This window comes from Lissotriton vulgaris, unplaced genomic scaffold (assembly GCF_964263255.1).
Source record: "Lissotriton vulgaris unplaced genomic scaffold, aLisVul1.2 SCAFFOLD_714, whole genome shotgun sequence".
NCBI lineage: Eukaryota > Metazoa > Chordata > Amphibia > Caudata > Salamandridae > Lissotriton > Lissotriton vulgaris.
This window is the reverse complement of record NW_028248223.1, coordinates 498476-520586: the sequence shown is the minus strand read 5'-3', so window position 1 is coordinate 520586 and position 22111 is coordinate 498476. Positions and strand designations below refer to the sequence as shown.

Genomic DNA, 22111 nt, shown 5'->3' with positions numbered 1-22111 from the left:
TACTAATATACAAAAAACATTTCTACTATCTGATTGATACCGTCATTGTGGTTCTCTAGGTTTGATTTAAGAAAACATCTCTTTCAAAATGTGCTATATTCGCCTTATCAATAGTGTGGAAATCTTCAAAAAGGAATGCTGGGAATAAGCCCTCTGAAATGCATTTGAGAAAAACAGGATAGGATTTTGTAATGTCACACTATTTTGTCTAGGAATGTGATGTAAAAGTATTATAAAGTTCGTATTTCTGTAACTTGTTCAAGCTGTTGGACATTTTGAAAGGAGTCAATATTTGTCTCTTTCAACCTACTGGTGTTGGATTAGAGCTATCAATAAACAAAGATGACAGAAATGGAAAAGGTCAAGAGTAGTAAAGAAGTACCTCAAAGAATTGGACTGGTACCTTTGCATGCAAAGTCCAAAGTGCCAACCATTGCTCTTTGGAGCCACCCATGTGAGAGACAGAGAAATGGATGTAGTAGTTTGGAAATGTAGAATGTTTTAATATTCTTCAGTCAAAGATTATCATTATTTTGTAAATTGCATGTCCTGATAAACGTTTGCACATTTAACACTGTTATGGAGAATGTAGCTGAAAAGAATCAAATCACATTATCGCTCTTTACACTATGAGCATTCAACTGAGATATCTTTTCATCAATGTAAGAAAAGCCCCCGCACTGATGCGCTCTCTTTTGTCTCAATGGAAAAAGCCCTCGTGTATGGCGGGGTTCCATGGTGTAATGGTTAGCACTCTGGACTCTGAATCCAGCGATCCGAGTTCAAATCTCGGTGGGACCTGCTTGAATTATGAGATTTAATATTTCACTAATTTCTTAGAATTTGGACTTGGAAAAACATAACGTCAAAGCTTTATGCTGAAACTTATCAACGTATAAGTATGTATCTATGTATACATGGCTATATCCATCTAGATAGCGATAATACAATATAAAGAAATGAATTAATCATAAACATAAGTACAGAAGCTGAAAACTAAAAACTGTTCTTTCCCATCCACAATTTGAGCAAGAGGTTCCTTTTCTTTCTCATCTGTATGATCAGTAATAAGATAGTTAATTTTGCTGATTTCTTATCTGACAACATTCTTGACTTACACAGTGCATTTAATTGTGCATTTCTTTGAAAGAGGAATTCAGATTAATACATCTGACATGTCTTTCGAAAGATTCTACTTCATGGTTATGGATTTACTTTAGAAAAACAGAGTGTAAATATCTGTGTGTCTGAATTTCAAGATTGTTATTTAAAAGTTCATCTCTTCTGCCCCCAAAATACACAATTTGATTCCTAAAGTTTTCTTTTAATGAAGGCTTTCCAATTAAAAAAGTTCCTTGTTCCCCTTATCAATAACAGTAAGATTTAAACAAGTAATATCTTGCATCAGCCCCTTGTGATGAGTTTGAGAAAACGGAGTCAGCTCACAAAATGTCTCATTATTTTGAGCCATTTAATTTCCATGTTTTCTAAAAGTTCTATAATTTGCTCACATCAAATAGACTTTTAAAATACAATCAATAAATTAATGTTTCACTCTACCCGTGTTAGATTTATGATATTTATGAATACACTTGACAGAAAAAGATTTGGTCATAAGTCATGAAAGTGGTCCCACCGAGATTTGAACTCGGATCCTTGGATTCAAAGTCCAAAGTGCTAACCATTACACCATGGATCCTCCCATGTGACAGGGGAGCAAATTGCTGCAGCAATGTGGACATTTCACATTTTTTATTTTCTACAGTCAAAGACAAACAGAATTGTATTACTTTTCTATTCTGTTCAACTTTTGCCCATTGAACTATGTTAGGGAAGTATGTTGCACAAAGGACTCAAGTAACGCTATGACTCTGTTGAACAGTACTTTTTATGTGAGATAAGATTTTGCAATAAAAAATTAAGATTTCCCTGTGAATGCAATCTCTTCTGTCAAAACGGAAAGCTCAACCTGGTACAGGTGGGTTGATGGTGTTATGCTTGTCAATCTGGACTCTGAAAACAGGGATCTAAGTACAAAGCTCAGTGGGACTTATCTAAACTTTACGATTTTGTTTCCATTCAGTTCTTAGAAGTATTAATTGGAAAAACATCTCATTTACTTATAAACTTGTACGTATCAACTTATATGTATGTATCTCCCTATATATCGCTATATGTCTATGTATATTTATCGGAAAATATAAATATATACATTATGAAAATACATATAATTAATAGAGGTGAAAATAATGAACAGTTGTTGCCTCTCCGCATTTGAAACATGAGCGCCTTCTCCTTCCTCTTCTATATGTCCTGAAATTGAGATAGTCACTTTTTAATCAATTTTGATCTAACAACATAGTTGATTTGTACAAAGCATATCATACGATCTGTGAATAATTTTAAAAAAGAAAATTAGATCAGTACCTTTGAGGCCTCCAAGCAAAAGCTTATATTTCATGATTGCAGATCGACTGTTGAAAATCAGCATGAGAAATGTTTTATTTCACAACTTCCATACTAATATACAAAAAACATTTCTACTATCTGATTGATACCGTCATTGTGGTTCTCTAGGTTTGATTTAAGAAAACATCTCTTTCAAAATGTGCTATATTCGCCTTATCAATAGTGTGGAAATCTTCAAAAAGGAATGCTGGGAATCAGCCCTCTGAAATGCATTTGAGAAAAACAGGATAGGATTTTGTAATGTCACACTATTTTGTCTAGGAATGTGATGTAAAAGTATTATAAAGTTCGTATTTCTGTAACTTGTTCAAGCTGTTGGACATTTTGAAAGGAGTCAATATTTGTCTCTTTCAACCTACTGGTGTTGGATTAGAGCTATCAATAAACAAAGATGACAGAAATGGAAAAGGTCAAGAGTAGTAAAGAAGTACCTCAAAGAATTGGACTGGTACCTTTGCATGCAAAGTCCAAAGTGCCAACCATTGCTCTTTGGAGCCACCCATGTGAGAGACAGAGAAATGGATGTAGTAGTTTGGAAATGTAGAATGTTTTAATATTCTTCAGTCAAAGATTATCATTATTTTGTAAATTGCATGTCCTGATAAACGTTTGCACATTTAACACTGTTATGGAGAATGTAGCTGAAAAGAATCAAATCACATTATCGCTCTTTACACTATGAGCATTCAACTGAGATATCTTTTCATCAATGTAAGAAAAGCCCCCGCACTGATGCGCTCTCTTTTGTCTCAATGGAAAAAGCCCTCGTGTATGGCGGGGTTCCATGGTGTAATGGTTAGCACTCTGGACTCTGAATCCAGCGATCCGAGTTCAAATCTCGGTGGGACCTGCTTGAATTATGAGATTTAATATTTCACTAATTTCTTAGAATTTGGACTTGGAAAAACATAACGTCAAAGCTTTATGCTGAAACTTATCAACGTATAAGTATGTATCTATGTATACATGGCTATATCCATCTAGATAGCGATAATACAATATAAAGAAATGAATTAATCATAAACATAAGTACAGAAGCTGAAAACTAAAAACTGTTCTTTCCCATCCACAATTTGAGCAAGAGGTTTCTTTTCTTTCTCATCTGTATGATCAGTAATAAGATAGTTAATTTTGCTGATTTCTTATCTGACAACATTCTTGACTTACACAGTGCATTTAATTGTGCATTTCTTTGAAAGAGGAATTCAGATTAATACATCTGACATGTCTTTCGAAAGATTCTACTTCATGGTTATGGATTTACTTTAGAAAAACAGAGTGTAAATATCTGTGTGTCTGAATTTCAAGATTGTTATTTAAAAGTTCATCTCTTCTGCCCCCAAAATACACAATTTGATTCCTAAAGTTTTCTTTTAATGAAGGCTTTCCAATTAAAAAAGTTCCTTGTTCCCCTTATCAATAACAGTAAGATTTAAACAAGTAATATCTTGCATCAGCCCCTTGTGATGAGTTTGAGAAAACGGAGTCAGCTCACAAAATGTCTCATTATTTTGAGCCATTTAATTTCCATGTTTTCTAAAAGTTCTATAATTTGCTCACATCAAATAGACTTTTAAAATACAATCAATAAATTAATGTTTCACTCTACCCGTGTTAGATTTATGATATTTATGAATACACTTGACAGAAAAAGATTTGGTCATAAGTCATGAAAGTGGTCCCACCGAGATTTGAGCTCGGATCCTTGGATTCAAAGTCCAAAGTGCTAACCATTACACCATGGATCCTCCCATGTGACAGGGGAGCAAATTGCTGCAGCAATGTGGACATTTCACATTTTTTATTTTCTACAGTCAAAGACAAACAGAATTGTATTACTTTTCTATTCTGTTCAACTTTTGCCCATTGAACTATGTTAGGGAAGTATGTTGCACAAAGGACTCAAGTAACGCTATGACTCTGTTGAACAGTACTTTTTATGTGAGATAAGATTTTGCAATAAAAATTAAGATTTCCCTGTGAATGCAATCTCTTCTGTCAAAACGGAAAGCTCAACCTGGTACAGGTGGGTTGATGGTGTTATGCTTGTCAATCTGGACTCTGAAAACAGGGATCTAAGTACAAAGCTCAGTGGGACTTATCTAAACTTTACGATTTTGTTTCCATTCAGTTCTTAGAAGTATTAATTGGAAAAACATCTCATTTACTTATAAACTTGTACGTATCAACTTATATGTATGTATCTCCCTATATATCGCTATATGTCTATGTATATTTATCGGAAAATATAAATATATACATTATGAAAATACATATAATTAATAGAGGTGAAAATAATGAACAGTTGTTGCCTCTCCGCATTTGAAACATGAGCGCCTTCTCCTTCCTCTTCTATATGTCCTGAAATTGAGATAGTCACTTTTTAATCAATTTTGATCTAACAACATAGTTGATTTGTACAAAGCATATCATACGATCTGTGAATAATTTTAAAAAAGAAAATTAGATCAGTACCTTTGAGGCCTCCAAGCAAAAGCTTATATTTCATGATTGCAGATCGACTGTTGAAAATCAGCATGAGAAATGTTTTATTTCACAACTTCCATACTAATATACAAAAAACATTTCTACTATCTGATTGATACCGTCATTGTGGTTCTCTAGGTTTGATTTAAGAAAACATCTCTTTCAAAATGTGCTATATTCGCCTTATCAATAGTGTGGAAATCTTCAAAAAGGAATGCTGGGAATCAGCCCTCTGAAATGCATTTGAGAAAAACAGGATAGGATTTTGTAATGTCACACTATTTTGTCTAGGAATGTGATGTAAAAGTATTATAAAGTTCGTATTTCTGTAACTTGTTCAAGCTGTTGGACATTTTGAAAGGAGTCAATATTTGTCTCTTTCAACCTACTGGTGTTGGATTAGAGCTATCAATAAACAAAGATGACAGAAATGGAAAAGGTCAAGAGTAGTAAAGAAGTACCTCAAAGAATTGGACTGGTACCTTTGCATGCAAAGTCCAAAGTGCCAACCATTGCTCTTTGGAGCCACCCATGTGAGAGACAGAGAAATGGATGTAGTAGTTTGGAAATGTAGAATGTTTTAATATTCTTCAGTCAAAGATTATCATTATTTTGTAAATTGCATGTCCTGATAAACGTTTGCACATTTAACACTGTTATGGAGAATGTAGCTGAAAAGAATCAAATCACATTATCGCTCTTTACACTATGAGCATTCAACTGAGATATCTTTTCATCAATGTAAGAAAAGCCCCCGCACTGATGCGCTCTCTTTTGTCTCAATGGAAAAAGCCCTCGTGTATGGCGGGGTTCCATGGTGTAATGGTTAGCACTCTGGACTCTGAATCCAGCGATCCGAGTTCAAATCTCGGTGGGACCTGCTTGAATTATGAGATTTAATATTTCACTAATTTCTTAGAATTTGGACTTGGAAAAACATAACGTCAAAGCTTTATGCTGAAACTTATCAACGTATAAGTATGTATCTATGTATACATGGCTATATCCATCTAGATAGCGATAATACAATATAAAGAAATGAATTAATCATAAACATAAGTACAGAAGCTGAAAACTAAAAACTGTTCTTTCCCATCCACAATTTGAGCAAGAGGTTCCTTTTCTTTCTCATCTGTATGATCAGTAATAAGATAGTTAATTTTGCTGATTTCTTATCTGACAACATTCTTGACTTACACAGTGCATTTAATTGTGCATTTCTTTGAAAGAGGAATTCAGATTAATACATCTGACATGTCTTTCGAAAGATTCTACTTCATGGTTATGGATTTACTTTAGAAAAACAGAGTGTAAATATCTGTGTGTCTGAATTTCAAGATTGTTATTTAAAAGTTCATCTCTTCTGCCCCCAAAATACACAATTTGATTCCTAAAGTTTTCTTTTAATGAAGGCTTTCCAATTAAAAAAGTTCCTTGTTCCCCTTATCAATAACAGTAAGATTTAAACAAGTAATATCTTGCATCAGCCCCTTGTGATGAGTTTGAGAAAACGGAGTCAGCTCACAAAATGTCTCATTATTTTGAGCCATTTAATTTCCATGTTTTCTAAAAGTTCTATAATTTGCTCACATCAAATAGACTTTTAAAATACAATCAATAAATTAATGTTTCACTCTACCCGTGTTAGATTTATGATATTTATGAATACACTTGACAGAAAAAGATTTGGTCATAAGTCATGAAAGTGGTCCCACCGAGATTTGAACTCGGATCCTTGGATTCAAAGTCCAAAGTGCTAACCATTACACCATGGATCCTCCCATGTGACAGGGGAGCAAATTGCTGCAGCAATGTGGACATTTCACATTTTTTATTTTCTACAGTCAAAGACAAACAGAATTGTATTACTTTTCTATTCTGTTCAACTTTTGCCCATTGAACTATGTTAGGGAAGTATGTTGCACAAAGGACTCAAGTAACGCTATGACTCTGTTGAACAGTACTTTTTATGTGAGATAAGATTTTGCAATAAAAATTAAGATTTCCCTGTGAATGCAATCTCTTCTGTCAAAACGGAAAGCTCAACCTGGTACAGGTGGGTTGATGGTGTTATGCTTGTCAATCTGGACTCTGAAAACAGGGATCTAAGTACAAAGCTCAGTGGGACTTATCTAAACTTTACGATTTTGTTTCCATTCAGTTCTTAGAAGTATTAATTGGAAAAACATCTCATTTACTTATAAACTTGTACGTATCAACTTATATGTATGTATCTCCCTATATATCGCTATATGTCTATGTATATTTATCGGAAAATATAAATATATACATTATGAAAATACATATAATTAATAGAGGTGAAAATAATGAACAGTTGTTGCCTCTCCGCATTTGAAACATGAGCGCCTTCTCCTTCCTCTTCTATATGTCCTGAAATTGAGATAGTCACTTTTTAATCAATTTTGATCTAACAACATAGTTGATTTGTACAAAGCATATCATACGATCTGTGAATAATTTTAAAAAAGAAAATTAGATCAGTACCTTTGAGGCCTCCAAGCAAAAGCTTATATTTCATGATTGCAGATCGACTGTTGAAAATCAGCATGAGAAATGTTTTATTTCACAACTTCCATACTAATATACAAAAAACATTTCTACTATCTGATTGATACCGTCATTGTGGTTCTCTAGGTTTGATTTAAGAAAACATCTCTTTCAAAATGTGCTATATTCGCCTTATCAATAGTGTGGAAATCTTCAAAAAGGAATGCTGGGAATCAGCCCTCTGAAATGCATTTGAGAAAAACAGGATAGGATTTTGTAATGTCACACTATTTTGTCTAGGAATGTGATGTAAAAGTATTATAAAGTTCGTATTTCTGTAACTTGTTCAAGCTGTTGGACATTTTGAAAGGAGTCAATATTTGTCTCTTTCAACCTACTGGTGTTGGATTAGAGCTATCAATAAACAAAGATGACAGAAATGGAAAAGGTCAAGAGTAGTAAAGAAGTACCTCAAAGAATTGGACTGGTACCTTTGCATGCAAAGTCCAAAGTGCCAACCATTGCTCTTTGGAGCCACCCATGTGAGAGACAGAGAAATGGATGTAGTAGTTTGGAAATGTAGAATGTTTTAATATTCTTCAGTCAAAGATTATCATTATTTTGTAAATTGCATGTCCTGATAAACGTTTGCACATTTAACACTGTTATGGAGAATGTAGCTGAAAAGAATCAAATCACATTATCGCTCTTTACACTATGAGCATTCAACTGAGATATCTTTTCATCAATGTAAGAAAAGCCCCCGCACTGATGCGCTCTCTTTTGTCTCAATGGAAAAAGCCCTCGTGTATGGCGGGGTTCCATGGTGTAATGGTTAGCACTCTGGACTCTGAATCCAGCGATCCGAGTTCAAATCTCGGTGGGACCTGCTTGAATTATGAGATTTAATATTTCACTAATTTCTTAGAATTTGGACTTGGAAAAACATAACGTCAAAGCTTTATGCTGAAACTTATCAACGTATAAGTATGTATCTATGTATACATGGCTATATCCATCTAGATAGCGATAATACAATATAAAGAAATGAATTAATCATAAACATAAGTACAGAAGCTGAAAACTAAAAACTGTTCTTTCCCATCCACAATTTGAGCAAGAGGTTCCTTTTCTTTCTCATCTGTATGATCAGTAATAAGATAGTTAATTTTGCTGATTTCTTATCTGACAACATTCTTGACTTACACAGTGCATTTAATTGTGCATTTCTTTGAAAGAGGAATTCAGATTAATACATCTGACATGTCTTTCGAAAGATTCTACTTCATGGTTATGGATTTACTTTAGAAAAACAGAGTGTAAATATCTGTGTGTCTGAATTTCAAGATTGTTATTTAAAAGTTCATCTCTTCTGCCCCCAAAATACACAATTTGATTCCTAAAGTTTTCTTTTAATGAAGGCTTTCCAATTAAAAAAGTTCCTTGTTCCCCTTATCAATAACAGTAAGATTTAAACAAGTAATATCTTGCATCAGCCCCTTGTGATGAGTTTGAGAAAACGGAGTCAGCTCACAAAATGTCTCATTATTTTGAGCCATTTAATTTCCATGTTTTCTAAAAGTTCTATAATTTGCTCACATCAAATAGACTTTTAAAATACAATCAATAAATTAATGTTTCACTCTACCCGTGTTAGATTTATGATATTTATGAATACACTTGACAGAAAAAGATTTGGTCATAAGTCATGAAAGTGGTCCCACCGAGATTTGAACTCGGATCCTTGGATTCAAAGTCCAAAGTGCTAACCATTACACCATGGATCCTCCCATGTGACAGGGGAGCAAATTGCTGCAGCAATGTGGACATTTCACATTTTTTATTTTCTACAGTCAAAGACAAACAGAATTGTATTACTTTTCTATTCTGTTCAACTTTTGCCCATTGAACTATGTTAGGGAAGTATGTTGCACAAAGGACTCAAGTAACGCTATGACTCTGTTGAACAGTACTTTTTATGTGAGATAAGATTTTGCAATAAAAATTAAGATTTCCCTGTGAATGCAATCTCTTCTGTCAAAACGGAAAGCTCAACCTGGTACAGGTGGGTTGATGGTGTTATGCTTGTCAATCTGGACTCTGAAAACAGGGATCTAAGTACAAAGCTCAGTGGGACTTATCTAAACTTTACGATTTTGTTTCCATTCAGTTCTTAGAAGTATTAATTGGAAAAACATCTCATTTACTTATAAACTTGTACGTATCAACTTATATGTATGTATCTCCCTATATATCGCTATATGTCTATGTATATTTATCGGAAAATATAAATATATACATTATGAAAATACATATAATTAATAGAGGTGAAAATAATGAACAGTTGTTGCCTCTCCGCATTTGAAACATGAGCGCCTTCTCCTTCCTCTTCTATATGTCCTGAAATTGAGATAGTCACTTTTTAATCAATTTTGATCTAACAACATAGTTGATTTGTACAAAGCATATCATACGATCTGTGAATAATTTTAAAAAAGAAAATTAGATCAGTACCTTTGAGGCCTCCAAGCAAAAGCTTATATTTCATGATTGCAGATCGACTGTTGAAAATCAGCATGAGAAATGTTTTATTTCACAACTTCCATACTAATATACAAAAAACATTTCTACTATCTGATTGATACCGTCATTGTGGTTCTCTAGGTTTGATTTAAGAAAACATCTCTTTCAAAATGTGCTATATTCGCCTTATCAATAGTGTGGAAATCTTCAAAAAGGAATGCTGGGAATCAGCCCTCTGAAATGCATTTGAGAAAAACAGGATAGGATTTTGTAATGTCACACTATTTTGTCTAGGAATGTGATGTAAAAGTATTATAAAGTTCGTATTTCTGTAACTTGTTCAAGCTGTTGGACATTTTGAAAGGAGTCAATATTTGTCTCTTTCAACCTACTGGTGTTGGATTAGAGCTATCAATAAACAAAGATGACAGAAATGGAAAAGGTCAAGAGTAGTAAAGAAGTACCTCAAAGAATTGGACTGGTACCTTTGCATGCAAAGTCCAAAGTGCCAACCATTGCTCTTTGGAGCCACCCATGTGAGAGACAGAGAAATGGATGTAGTAGTTTGGAAATGTAGAATGTTTTAATATTCTTCAGTCAAAGATTATCATTATTTTGTAAATTGCATGTCCTGATAAACGTTTGCACATTTAACACTGTTATGGAGAATGTAGCTGAAAAGAATCAAATCACATTATCGCTCTTTACACTATGAGCATTCAACTGAGATATCTTTTCATCAATGTAAGAAAAGCCCCCGCACTGATGCGCTCTCTTTTGTCTCAATGGAAAAAGCCCTCGTGTATGGCGGGGTTCCATGGTGTAATGGTTAGCACTCTGGACTCTGAATCCAGCGATCCGAGTTCAAATCTCGGTGGGACCTGCTTGAATTATGAGATTTAATATTTCACTAATTTCTTAGAATTTGGACTTGGAAAAACATAACGTCAAAGCTTTATGCTGAAACTTATCAACGTATAAGTATGTATCTATGTATACATGGCTATATCCATCTAGATAGCGATAATACAATATAAAGAAATGAATTAATCATAAACATAAGTACAGAAGCTGAAAACTAAAAACTGTTCTTTCCCATCCACAATTTGAGCAAGAGGTTCCTTTTCTTTCTCATCTGTATGATCAGTAATAAGATAGTTAATTTTGCTGATTTCTTATCTGACAACATTCTTGACTTACACAGTGCATTTAATTGTGCATTTCTTTGAAAGAGGAATTCAGATTAATACATCTGACATGTCTTTCGAAAGATTCTACTTCATGGTTATGGATTTACTTTAGAAAAACAGAGTGTAAATATCTGTGTGTCTGAATTTCAAGATTGTTATTTAAAAGTTCATCTCTTCTGCCCCCAAAATACACAATTTGATTCCTAAAGTTTTCTTTTAATGAAGGCTTTCCAATTAAAAAAGTTCCTTGTTCCCCTTATCAATAACAGTAAGATTTAAACAAGTAATATCTTGCATCAGCCCCTTGTGATGAGTTTGAGAAAACGGAGTCAGCTCACAAAATGTCTCATTATTTTGAGCCATTTAATTTCCATGTTTTCTAAAAGTTCTATAATTTGCTCACATCAAATAGACTTTTAAAATACAATCAATAAATTAATGTTTCACTCTACCCGTGTTAGATTTATGATATTTATGAATACACTTGACAGAAAAAGATTTGGTCATAAGTCATGAAAGTGGTCCCACCGAGATTTGAACTCGGATCCTTGGATTCAAAGTCCAAAGTGCTAACCATTACACCATGGATCCTCCCATGTGACAGGGGAGCAAATTGCTGCAGCAATGTGGACATTTCACATTTTTTATTTTCTACAGTCAAAGACAAACAGAATTGTATTACTTTTCTATTCTGTTCAACTTTTGCCCATTGAACTATGTTAGGGAAGTATGTTGCACAAAGGACTCAAGTAACGCTATGACTCTGTTGAACAGTACTTTTTATGTGAGATAAGATTTTGCAATAAAAATTAAGATTTCCCTGTGAATGCAATCTCTTCTGTCAAAACGGAAAGCTCAACCTGGTACAGGTGGGTTGATGGTGTTATGCTTGTCAATCTGGACTCTGAAAACAGGGATCTAAGTACAAAGCTCAGTGGGACTTATCTAAACTTTACGATTTTGTTTCCATTCAGTTCTTAGAAGTATTAATTGGAAAAACATCTCATTTACTTATAAACTTGTACGTATCAACTTATATGTATGTATCTCCCTATATATCGCTATATGTCTATGTATATTTATCGGAAAATATAAATATATACATTATGAAAATACATATAATTAATAGAGGTGAAAATAATGAACAGTTGTTGCCTCTCCGCATTTGAAACATGAGCGCCTTCTCCTTCCTCTTCTATATGTCCTGAAATTGAGATAGTCACTTTTTAATCAATTTTGATCTAACAACATAGTTGATTTGTACAAAGCATATCATACGATCTGTGAATAATTTTAAAAAAGAAAATTAGATCAGTACCTTTGAGGCCTCCAAGCAAAAGCTTATATTTCATGATTGCAGATCGACTGTTGAAAATCAGCATGAGAAATGTTTTATTTCACAACTTCCATACTAATATACAAAAAACATTTCTACTATCTGATTGATACCGTCATTGTGGTTCTCTAGGTTTGATTTAAGAAAACATCTCTTTCAAAATGTGCTATATTCGCCTTATCAATAGTGTGGAAATCTTCAAAAAGGAATGCTGGGAATCAGCCCTCTGAAATGCATTTGAGAAAAACAGGATAGGATTTTGTAATGTCACACTATTTTGTCTAGGAATGTGATGTAAAAGTATTATAAAGTTCGTATTTCTGTAACTTGTTCAAGCTGTTGGACATTTTGAAAGGAGTCAATATTTGTCTCTTTCAACCTACTGGTGTTGGATTAGAGCTATCAATAAACAAAGATGACAGAAATGGAAAAGGTCAAGAGTAGTAAAGAAGTACCTCAAAGAATTGGACTGGTACCTTTGCATGCAAAGTCCAAAGTGCCAACCATTGCTCTTTGGAGCCACCCATGTGAGAGACAGAGAAATGGATGTAGTAGTTTGGAAATGTAGAATGTTTTAATATTCTTCAGTCAAAGATTATCATTATTTTGTAAATTGCATGTCCTGATAAACGTTTGCACATTTAACACTGTTATGGAGAATGTAGCTGAAAAGAATCAAATCACATTATCGCTCTTTACACTATGAGCATTCAACTGAGATATCTTTTCATCAATGTAAGAAAAGCCCCCGCACTGATGCGCTCTCTTTTGTCTCAATGGAAAAAGCCCTCGTGTATGGCGGGGTTCCATGGTGTAATGGTTAGCACTCTGGACTCTGAATCCAGCGATCCGAGTTCAAATCTCGGTGGGACCTGCTTGAATTATGAGATTTAATATTTCACTAATTTCTTAGAATTTGGACTTGGAAAAACATAACGTCAAAGCTTTATGCTGAAACTTATCAACGTATAAGTATGTATCTATGTATACATGGCTATATCCATCTAGATAGCGATAATACAATATAAAGAAATGAATTAATCATAAACATAAGTACAGAAGCTGAAAACTAAAAACTGTTCTTTCCCATCCACAATTTGAGCAAGAGGTTCCTTTTCTTTCTCATCTGTATGATCAGTAATAAGATAGTTAATTTTGCTGATTTCTTATCTGACAACATTCTTGACTTACACAGTGCATTTAATTGTGCATTTCTTTGAAAGAGGAATTCAGATTAATACATCTGACATGTCTTTCGAAAGATTCTACTTCATGGTTATGGATTTACTTTAGAAAAACAGAGTGTAAATATCTGTGTGTCTGAATTTCAAGATTGTTATTTAAAAGTTCATCTCTTCTGCCCCCAAAATACACAATTTGATTCCTAAAGTTTTCTTTTAATGAAGGCTTTCCAATTAAAAAAGTTCCTTGTTCCCCTTATCAATAACAGTAAGATTTAAACAAGTAATATCTTGCATCAGCCCCTTGTGATGAGTTTGAGAAAACGGAGTCAGCTCACAAAATGTCTCATTATTTTGAGCCATTTAATTTCCATGTTTTCTAAAAGTTCTATAATTTGCTCACATCAAATAGACTTTTAAAATACAATCAATAAATTAATGTTTCACTCTACCCGTGTTAGATTTATGATATTTATGAATACACTTGACAGAAAAAGATTTGGTCATAAGTCATGAAAGTGGTCCCACCGAGATTTGAACTCGGATCCTTGGATTCAAAGTCCAAAGTGCTAACCATTACACCATGGAACCTCCCATGTGACAGGGGAGCAAATTGCTGCAGCAATGTGGACATTTCACATTTTTTATTTTCTACAGTCAAAGACAAACAGAATTGTATTACTTTTCTATTCTGTTCAACTTTTGCCCATTGAACTATGTTAGGGAAGTATGTTGCACAAAGGACTCAAGTAACGCTATGACTCTGTTGAACAGTACTTTTTATGTGAGATAAGATTTTGCAATAAAAATTAAGATTTCCCTGTGAATGCAATCTCTTCTGTCAAAACGGAAAGCTCAACCTGGTACAGGTGGGTTGATGGTGTTATGCTTGTCAATCTGGACTCTGAAAACAGGGATCTAAGTACAAAGCTCAGTGGGACTTATCTAAACTTTACGATTTTGTTTCCATTCAGTTCTTAGAAGTATTAATTGGAAAAACATCTCATTTACTTATAAACTTGTACGTATCAACTTATATGTATGTATCTCCCTATATATCGCTATATGTCTATGTATATTTATCGGAAAATATAAATATATACATTATGAAAATACATATAATTAATAGAGGTGAAAATAATGAACAGTTGTTGCCTCTCCGCATTTGAAACATGAGCGCCTTCTCCTTCCTCTTCTATATGTCCTGAAATTGAGATAGTCACTTTTTAATCAATTTTGATCTAACAACATAGTTGATTTGTACAAAGCATATCATACGATCTGTGAATAATTTTAAAAAAGAAAATTAGATCAGTACCTTTGAGGCCTCCAAGCAAAAGCTTATATTTCATGATTGCAGATCGACTGTTGAAAATCAGCATGAGAAATGTTTTATTTCACAACTTCCATACTAATATACAAAAAACATTTCTACTATCTGATTGATACCGTCATTGTGGTTCTCTAGGTTTGATTTAAGAAAACATCTCTTTCAAAATGTGCTATATTCGCCTTATCAATAGTGTGGAAATCTTCAAAAAGGAATGCTGGGAATCAGCCCTCTGAAATGCATTTGAGAAAAACAGGATAGGATTTTGTAATGTCACACTATTTTGTCTAGGAATGTGATGTAAAAGTATTATAAAGTTCGTATTTCTGTAACTTGTTCAAGCTGTTGGACATTTTGAAAGGAGTCAATATTTGTCTCTTTCAACCTACTGGTGTTGGATTAGAGCTATCAATAAACAAAGATGACAGAAATGGAAAAGGTCAAGAGTAGTAAAGAAGTACCTCAAAGAATTGGACTGGTACCTTTGCATGCAAAGTCCAAAGTGCCAACCATTGCTCTTTGGAGCCACCCATGTGAGAGACAGAGAAATGGATGTAGTAGTTTGGAAATGTAGAATGTTTTAATATTCTTCAGTCAAAGATTATCATTATTTTGTAAATTGCATGTCCTGATAAACGTTTGCACATTTAACACTGTTATGGAGAATGTAGCTGAAAAGAATCAAATCACATTATCGCTCTTTACACTATGAGCATTCAACTGAGATATCTTTTCATCAATGTAAGAAAAGCCCCCGCACTGATGCGCTCTCTTTTGTCTCAATGGAAAAAGCCCTCGTGTATGGCGGGGATCCATGGTGTAATGGTTAGCACTCTGGACTCTGAATCCAGCGATCCGAGTTCAAATCGCGGTGGGACCTGCTTGAATTATGAGATTTAATATTTCACTAATTTCTTAGAATTTGGACTTGGAAAAACATAACGTCAAAGCTTTATGCTGAAACTTATCAACGTATAAGTATGTATCTATGTATACATGGCTATATCCATCTAGATAGCGATAATACAATATAAAGAAATGAATTAATCATAAACATAAGTACAGAAGCTGAAAACTAAAAACTGTTCTTTCCCATCCACAATTTGAGCAAGAGGTTCCTTTTCTTTCTCATCTGTATGATCAGTAATAAGATAGTTAATTTTGCTGATTTCTTATCTGACAACATTCTTGACTTACACAGTGCATTTAATTGTGCATTTCTTTGAAAGAGGAATTCAGATTAATACATCTGACATGTCTTTCGAAAGATTCTACTTCATGGTTATGGATTTACTTTAGAAAAACAGAGTGTAAATATCTGTGTGTCTGAATTTCAAGATTGTTATTTAAAAGTTCATCTCTTCTGCCCCCAAAATACACAATTTGATTCCTAAAGTTTTCTTTTAATGAAGGCTTTCCAATTAAAAAAGTTCCTTGTTCCCCTTATCAATAACAGTAAGATTTAAACAAGTAATATCTTGCATCAGCCCCTTGTGATGAGTTTGAGAAAACGGAGTCAGCTCACAAAATGTCTCATTATTTTGAGCCATTTAATTTCCATGTTTTCTAAAAGTTCTATAATTTGCTCACATCAAATAGACTTTTAAAATACAATCAATAAATTAATGTTTCACTCTACCCGTGTTAGATTTATGATATTTATGAATACACTTGACAGAAAAAGATTTGGTCATAAGTCATGAAAGTGGTCCCACCGAGATTTGAACTCGGATCCTTGGATTCAAAGTCCAAAGTGCTAACCATTACACCATGGATCCTCCCATGTGACAGGGGAGCAAATTGCTGCAGCAATGTGGACATTTCACATTTTTTATTTTCTACAGTCAAAGACAAACAGAATTGTATTACTTTTCTATTCTGTTCAACTTTTGCCCATTGAACTATGTTAGGGAAGTATGTTGCACAAAGGACTCAAGTAACGCTATGACTCTGTTGAACAGTACTTTTTATGTGAGATAAGATTTTGCAATAAAAATTAAGATTTCCCTGTGAATGCAATCTCTTCTGTCAAAACGGAAAGCTCAACCTGGTACAGGTGGGTTGATGGTGTTATGCTTGTCAATCTGGACTCTGAAAACAGGGATCTAAGTACAAAGCTCAGTGGGACTTATCTAAACTTTACGATTTTGTTTCCATTCAGTTCTTAGAAGTATTAATTGGAAAAACATCTCATTTACTTATAAACTTGTACGTATCAACTTATATGTATGTATCTCCCTATATATCGCAATATGTCTATGTATATTTATCGGAAAATATAAATATATACATTATGAAAATACATATAATTAATAGAGGTGAAAATAATGAACAGTTGTTGCCTCTCCGCATTTGAAACATGAGCGCCTTCTCCTTCCTCTTCTATATGTCCTGAAATTGAGATAGTCACTTTTTAATCAATTTTGATCTAACAACATAGTTGATTTGTACAAAGCATATCATACGATCTGTGAATAATTTTAAAAAAGAAAATTAGATCAGTACCTTTGAGGCCTCCAAGCAAAAGCTTATATTTCATGATTGCAGATCGACTGTTGAAAATCAGCATGAGAAATGTTTTATTTCACAACTTCCATACTAATATACAAAAAACATTTCTACTATCTGATTGATACCGTCATTGTGGTTCTCTAGGTTTGATTTAAGAAAACATCTCTTTCAAAATGTGCTATATTCGCCTTATCAATAGTGTGGAAATCTTCAAAAAGGAATGCTGGGAATCAGCCCTCTGAAATGCATTTGAGAAAAACAGGATAGGATTTTGTAATGTCACACTATTTTGTCTAGGAATGTGATGTAAAAGTATTATAAAGTTCGTATTTCTGTAACTTGTTCAAGCTGTTGGACATTTTGAAAGGAGTCAATATTTGTCTCTTTCAACCTACTGGTGTTGGATTAGAGCTATCAATAAACAAAGATGACAGAAATGGAAAAGGTCAAGAGTAGTAAAGAAGTACCTCAAAGAATTGGACTGGTACCTTTGCATGCAAAGTCCAAAGTGCCAACCATTGCTCTTTGGAGCCACCCATGTGAGAGACAGAGAAATGGATGTAGTAGTTTGGAAATGTAGAATGTTTTAATATTCTTCAGTCAAAGATTATCATTATTTTGTAAATTGCATGTCCTGATAAACGTTTGCACATTTAACACTGTTATGGAGAATGTAGCTGAAAAGAATCAAATCACATTATCGCTCTTTACACTATGAGCATTCAACTGAGATATCTTTTCATCAATGTAAGAAAAGCCCCCGCACTGATGCGCTCTCTTTTGTCTCAATGGAAAAAGCCCTCGTGTATGGCGGGGTTCCATGGTGTAATGGTTAGCACTCTGGACTCTGAATCCAGCGATCCGAGTTCAAATCTCGGTGGGACCTGCTTGAATTATGAGATTTAATATTTCACTAATTTCTTAGAATTTGGACTTGGAAAAACATAACGTCAAAGCTTTATGCTGAAACTTATCAACGTATAAGTATGTATCTATGTATACATGGCTATATCCATCTAGATAGCGATAATACAATATAAAGAAATGAATTAATCATAAACATAAGTACAGAAGCTGAAAACTAAAAACTGTTCTTTCCCATCCACAATTTGAGCAAGAGGTTCCTTTTCTTTCTCATCTGTATGATCAGTAATAAGATAGTTAATTTTGCTGATTTCTTATCTGACAACATTCTTGACTTACACAGTGCATTTAATTGTGCATTTCTTTGAAAGAGGAATTCAGATTAATACATCTGACATGTCTTTCGAAAGATTCTACTTCATGGTTATGGATTTACTTTAGAAAAACAGAGTGTAAATATCTGTGTGTCTGAATTTCAAGATTGTTATTTAAAAGTTCATCTCTTCTGCCCCCAAAATACACAATTTGATTCCTAAAGTTTTCTTTTAATGAAGGCTTTCCAATTAAAAAAGTTCCTTGTTCCCCTTATCAATAACAGTAAGATTTAAACAAGTAATATCTTGCATCAGCCCCTTGTGATGAGTTTGAGAAAACGGAGTCAGCTCACAAAATGTCTCATTATTTTGAGCCATTTAATTTCCATGTTTTCTAAAAGTTCTATAATTTGCTCACATCAAATAGACTTTTAAAATACAATCAATAAATTAATGTTTCACTCTACCCGTGTTAGATTTATGATATTTATGAATACACTTGACAGAAAAAGATTTGGTCATAAGTCATGAAAGTGGTCCCACCGAGATTTGAACTCGGATCCTTGGATTCAAAGTCCAAAGTGCTAACCATTACACCATGGATCCTCCCATGTGACAGGGGAGCAAATTGCTGCAGCAATGTGGACATTTCACATTTTTTATTTTCTACAGTCAAAGACAAACAGAATAGTATTACTTTTCTATTCTGTTCAACTTTTGCCCATTGAACTATGTTAGGGAAGTATGTTGCACAAAGGACTCAAGTAACGCTATGACTCTGTTGAACAGTACTTTTTATGTGAGATAAGATTTTGCAATAAAAATTAAGATTTCCCTGTGAATGCAATCTCTTCTGTCAAAACGGAAAGCTCAACCTGGTACAGGTGGGTTGATGGTGTTATGCTTGTCAATCTGGACTCTGAAAACAGGGATCTAAGTACAAAGCTCAGTGGGACTTATCTAAACTTTACGATTTTGTTTCCATTCAGTTCTTAGAAGTATTAATTGGAAAAACATCTCATTTACTTATAAACTTGTACGTATCAACTTATATGTATGTATCTCCCTATATATCGCTATATGTCTATGTATATTTATCGGAAAATATAAATATATACATTATGAAAATACATATAATTAATAGAGGTGAAAATAATGAACAGTTGTTGCCTCTCCGCATTTGAAACATGAGCGCCTTCTCCTTCCTCTTCTATATGTCCTGAAATTGAGATAGTCACTTTTTAATCAATTTTGATCTAACAACATAGTTGATTTGTACAAAGCATATCATACGATCTGTGAATAATTTTAAAAAAGAAAATTAGATCAGTACCTTTGAGGCCTCCAAGCAAAAGCTTATATTTCATGATTGCAGATCGACTGTTGAAAATCAGCATGAGAAATGTTTTATTTCACAACTTCCATACTAATATACAAAAAACATTTCTACTATCTGATTGATACCGTCATTGTGGTTCTCTAGGTTTGATTTAAGAAAACATCTCTTTCAAAATGTGCTATATTCGCCTTATCAATAGTGTGGAAATCTTCAAAAAGGAATGCTGGGAATCAGCCCTCTGAAATGCATTTGAGAAAAACAGGATAGGATTTTGTAATGTCACACTATTTTGTCTAGGAATGTGATGTAAAAGTATTATAAAGTTCGTATTTCTGTAACTTGTTCAAGCTGTTGGACATTTTGAAAGGAGTCAATATTTGTCTCTTTCAACCTACTGGTGTTGGATTAGAGCTATCAATAAACAAAGATGACAGAAATGGAAAAGGTCAAGAGTAGTAAAGAAGTACCTCAAAGAATTGGACTGGTACCTTTGCATGCAAAGTCCAAAGTGCCAACCATTGCTCTTTGGAGCCACCCATGTGAGAGACAGAGAAATGGATGTAGTAGTTTGGAAATGTAGAATGTTTTAATATTCTTCAGTCAAAGATTATCATTATTTTGTAAATTGCATGTCCTGATAAACGTTTGCACATTTAACACTGTTATGGAGAATGTAGCTGAAAAGAATCAAATCACATTATCGCTCTTTACACTATGAGCATTCAACTGAGATATCTTTTCATCAATGTAAGAAAAGCCCCCGCACTGATGCGCTCTCTTTTGTCTCAATGGAAAAAGCCCTCGTGTATGGCGGGGTTCCATGGTGTAATGGTTAGCACTCTGGACTCTGAATCCAGCGATCCGAGTTCAAATCTCGGTGGGACCTGCTTGAATTATGAGATTTAATATTTCACTAATTTCTTAGAATTTGGACTTGGAAAAACATAACGTCAAAGCTTTATGCTGAAACTTATCAACGTATAAGTATGTATCTATGTATACATGGCTATATCCATCTAGATAGCGATAATACAATATAAAGAAATGAATTAATCATAAACATAAGTACAGAAGCTGAAAACTAAAAACTGTTCTTTCCCATCCACAATTTGAGCAAGAGGTTCCTTTTCTTTCTCATCTGTATGATCAGTAATAAGATAGTTAATTTTGCTGATTTCTTATCTGACAACATTCTTGACTTACACAGTGCATTTAATTGTGCATTTCTTTGAAAGAGGAATTCAGATTAATACATCTGACATGTCTTTCGAAAGATTCTACTTCATGGTTATGGATTTACTTTAGAAAAACAGAGTGTAAATATCTGTGTGTCTGAATTTCAAGATTGTTATTTAAAAGTTCATCTCTTCTGCCCCCAAAATACACAATTTGATTCCTAAAGTTTTCTTTTAATGAAGGCTTTCCAATTAAAAAAGTTCCTTGTTCCCCTTATCAATAACAGTAAGATTTAAACAAGTAATATCTTGCATCAGCCCCTTGTGATGAGTTTGAGAAAACGGAGTCAGCTCACAAAATGTCTCATTATTTTGAGCCATTTAATTTCCATGTTTTCTAAAAGTTCTATAATTTGCTCACATCAAATAGACTTTTAAAATACAATCAATAAATTAATGTTTCACTCTACCCGTGTTAGATTTATGATATTTATGAATACACTTGACAGAAAAAGATTTGGTCATAAGTCATGAAAGTGGTCCCACCGAGATTTGAACTCGGATCCTTGGATTCAAAGTCCAAAGTGCTAACCATTACACCATGGAACCTCCCATGTGACAGGGGAGCAAATTGCTGCAGCAATGTGGACATTTCACATTTTTTATTTTCTACAGTCAAAGACAAACAGAATTGTATTACTTTTCTATTCTGTTCAACTTTTGCCCATTGAACTATGTTAGGGAAGTATGTTGCACAAAGGACTCAAGTAACGCTATGACTCTGTTGAACAGTACTTTTTATGTGAGATAAGATTTTGCAATAAAAATTAAGATTTCCCTGTGAATGCAATCTCTTCTGTCAAAACGGAAAGCTCAACCTGGTA

General features: G+C 33.8%; 10 non-coding genes across 10 annotated transcripts; 8 read left to right on the top strand and 2 right to left on the bottom strand.

The window, feature by feature from the left end:
- Positions 1 to 729: 729 nt before the first annotated feature.
- Positions 730 to 801, top strand: TRNAQ-CUG (transfer RNA glutamine (anticodon CUG)). The gene has a single exon. It is a non-coding gene; the product is annotated as a tRNA-Gln (tRNA).
- A 2446-nt stretch (positions 802 to 3247) lies between these two features.
- On the top strand, positions 3248 to 3319 carry TRNAQ-CUG (transfer RNA glutamine (anticodon CUG)). The gene has a single exon. It is a non-coding gene; the product is annotated as a tRNA-Gln (tRNA).
- A 2445-nt stretch (positions 3320 to 5764) lies between these two features.
- Positions 5765 to 5836, top strand: TRNAQ-CUG (transfer RNA glutamine (anticodon CUG)). The gene has a single exon. It is a non-coding gene; the product is annotated as a tRNA-Gln (tRNA).
- A 2445-nt stretch (positions 5837 to 8281) lies between these two features.
- Positions 8282 to 8353, top strand: TRNAQ-CUG (transfer RNA glutamine (anticodon CUG)). The gene has a single exon. It is a non-coding gene; the product is annotated as a tRNA-Gln (tRNA).
- Positions 8354 to 10798: 2445 nt separating this feature from the next.
- TRNAQ-CUG (transfer RNA glutamine (anticodon CUG)) lies at positions 10799 to 10870 on the top strand. Its single transcript has one exon. It is a non-coding gene; the product is annotated as a tRNA-Gln (tRNA).
- A 2445-nt stretch (positions 10871 to 13315) lies between these two features.
- Positions 13316 to 13387, top strand: TRNAQ-CUG (transfer RNA glutamine (anticodon CUG)). Its single transcript has one exon. It is a non-coding gene; the product is annotated as a tRNA-Gln (tRNA).
- Positions 13388 to 14213: 826 nt separating this feature from the next.
- Positions 14214 to 14285, bottom strand: TRNAQ-UUG (transfer RNA glutamine (anticodon UUG)). Its single transcript has one exon. It is a non-coding gene; the product is annotated as a tRNA-Gln (tRNA).
- Positions 14286 to 18349: 4064 nt separating this feature from the next.
- TRNAQ-CUG (transfer RNA glutamine (anticodon CUG)) lies at positions 18350 to 18421 on the top strand. The gene has a single exon. It is a non-coding gene; the product is annotated as a tRNA-Gln (tRNA).
- Positions 18422 to 20866: 2445 nt separating this feature from the next.
- Positions 20867 to 20938, top strand: TRNAQ-CUG (transfer RNA glutamine (anticodon CUG)). Its single transcript has one exon. It is a non-coding gene; the product is annotated as a tRNA-Gln (tRNA).
- Positions 20939 to 21764: 826 nt separating this feature from the next.
- On the bottom strand, positions 21765 to 21836 carry TRNAQ-UUG (transfer RNA glutamine (anticodon UUG)). Its single transcript has one exon. It is a non-coding gene; the product is annotated as a tRNA-Gln (tRNA).
- Positions 21837 to 22111: the final 275 nt, after the last annotated feature.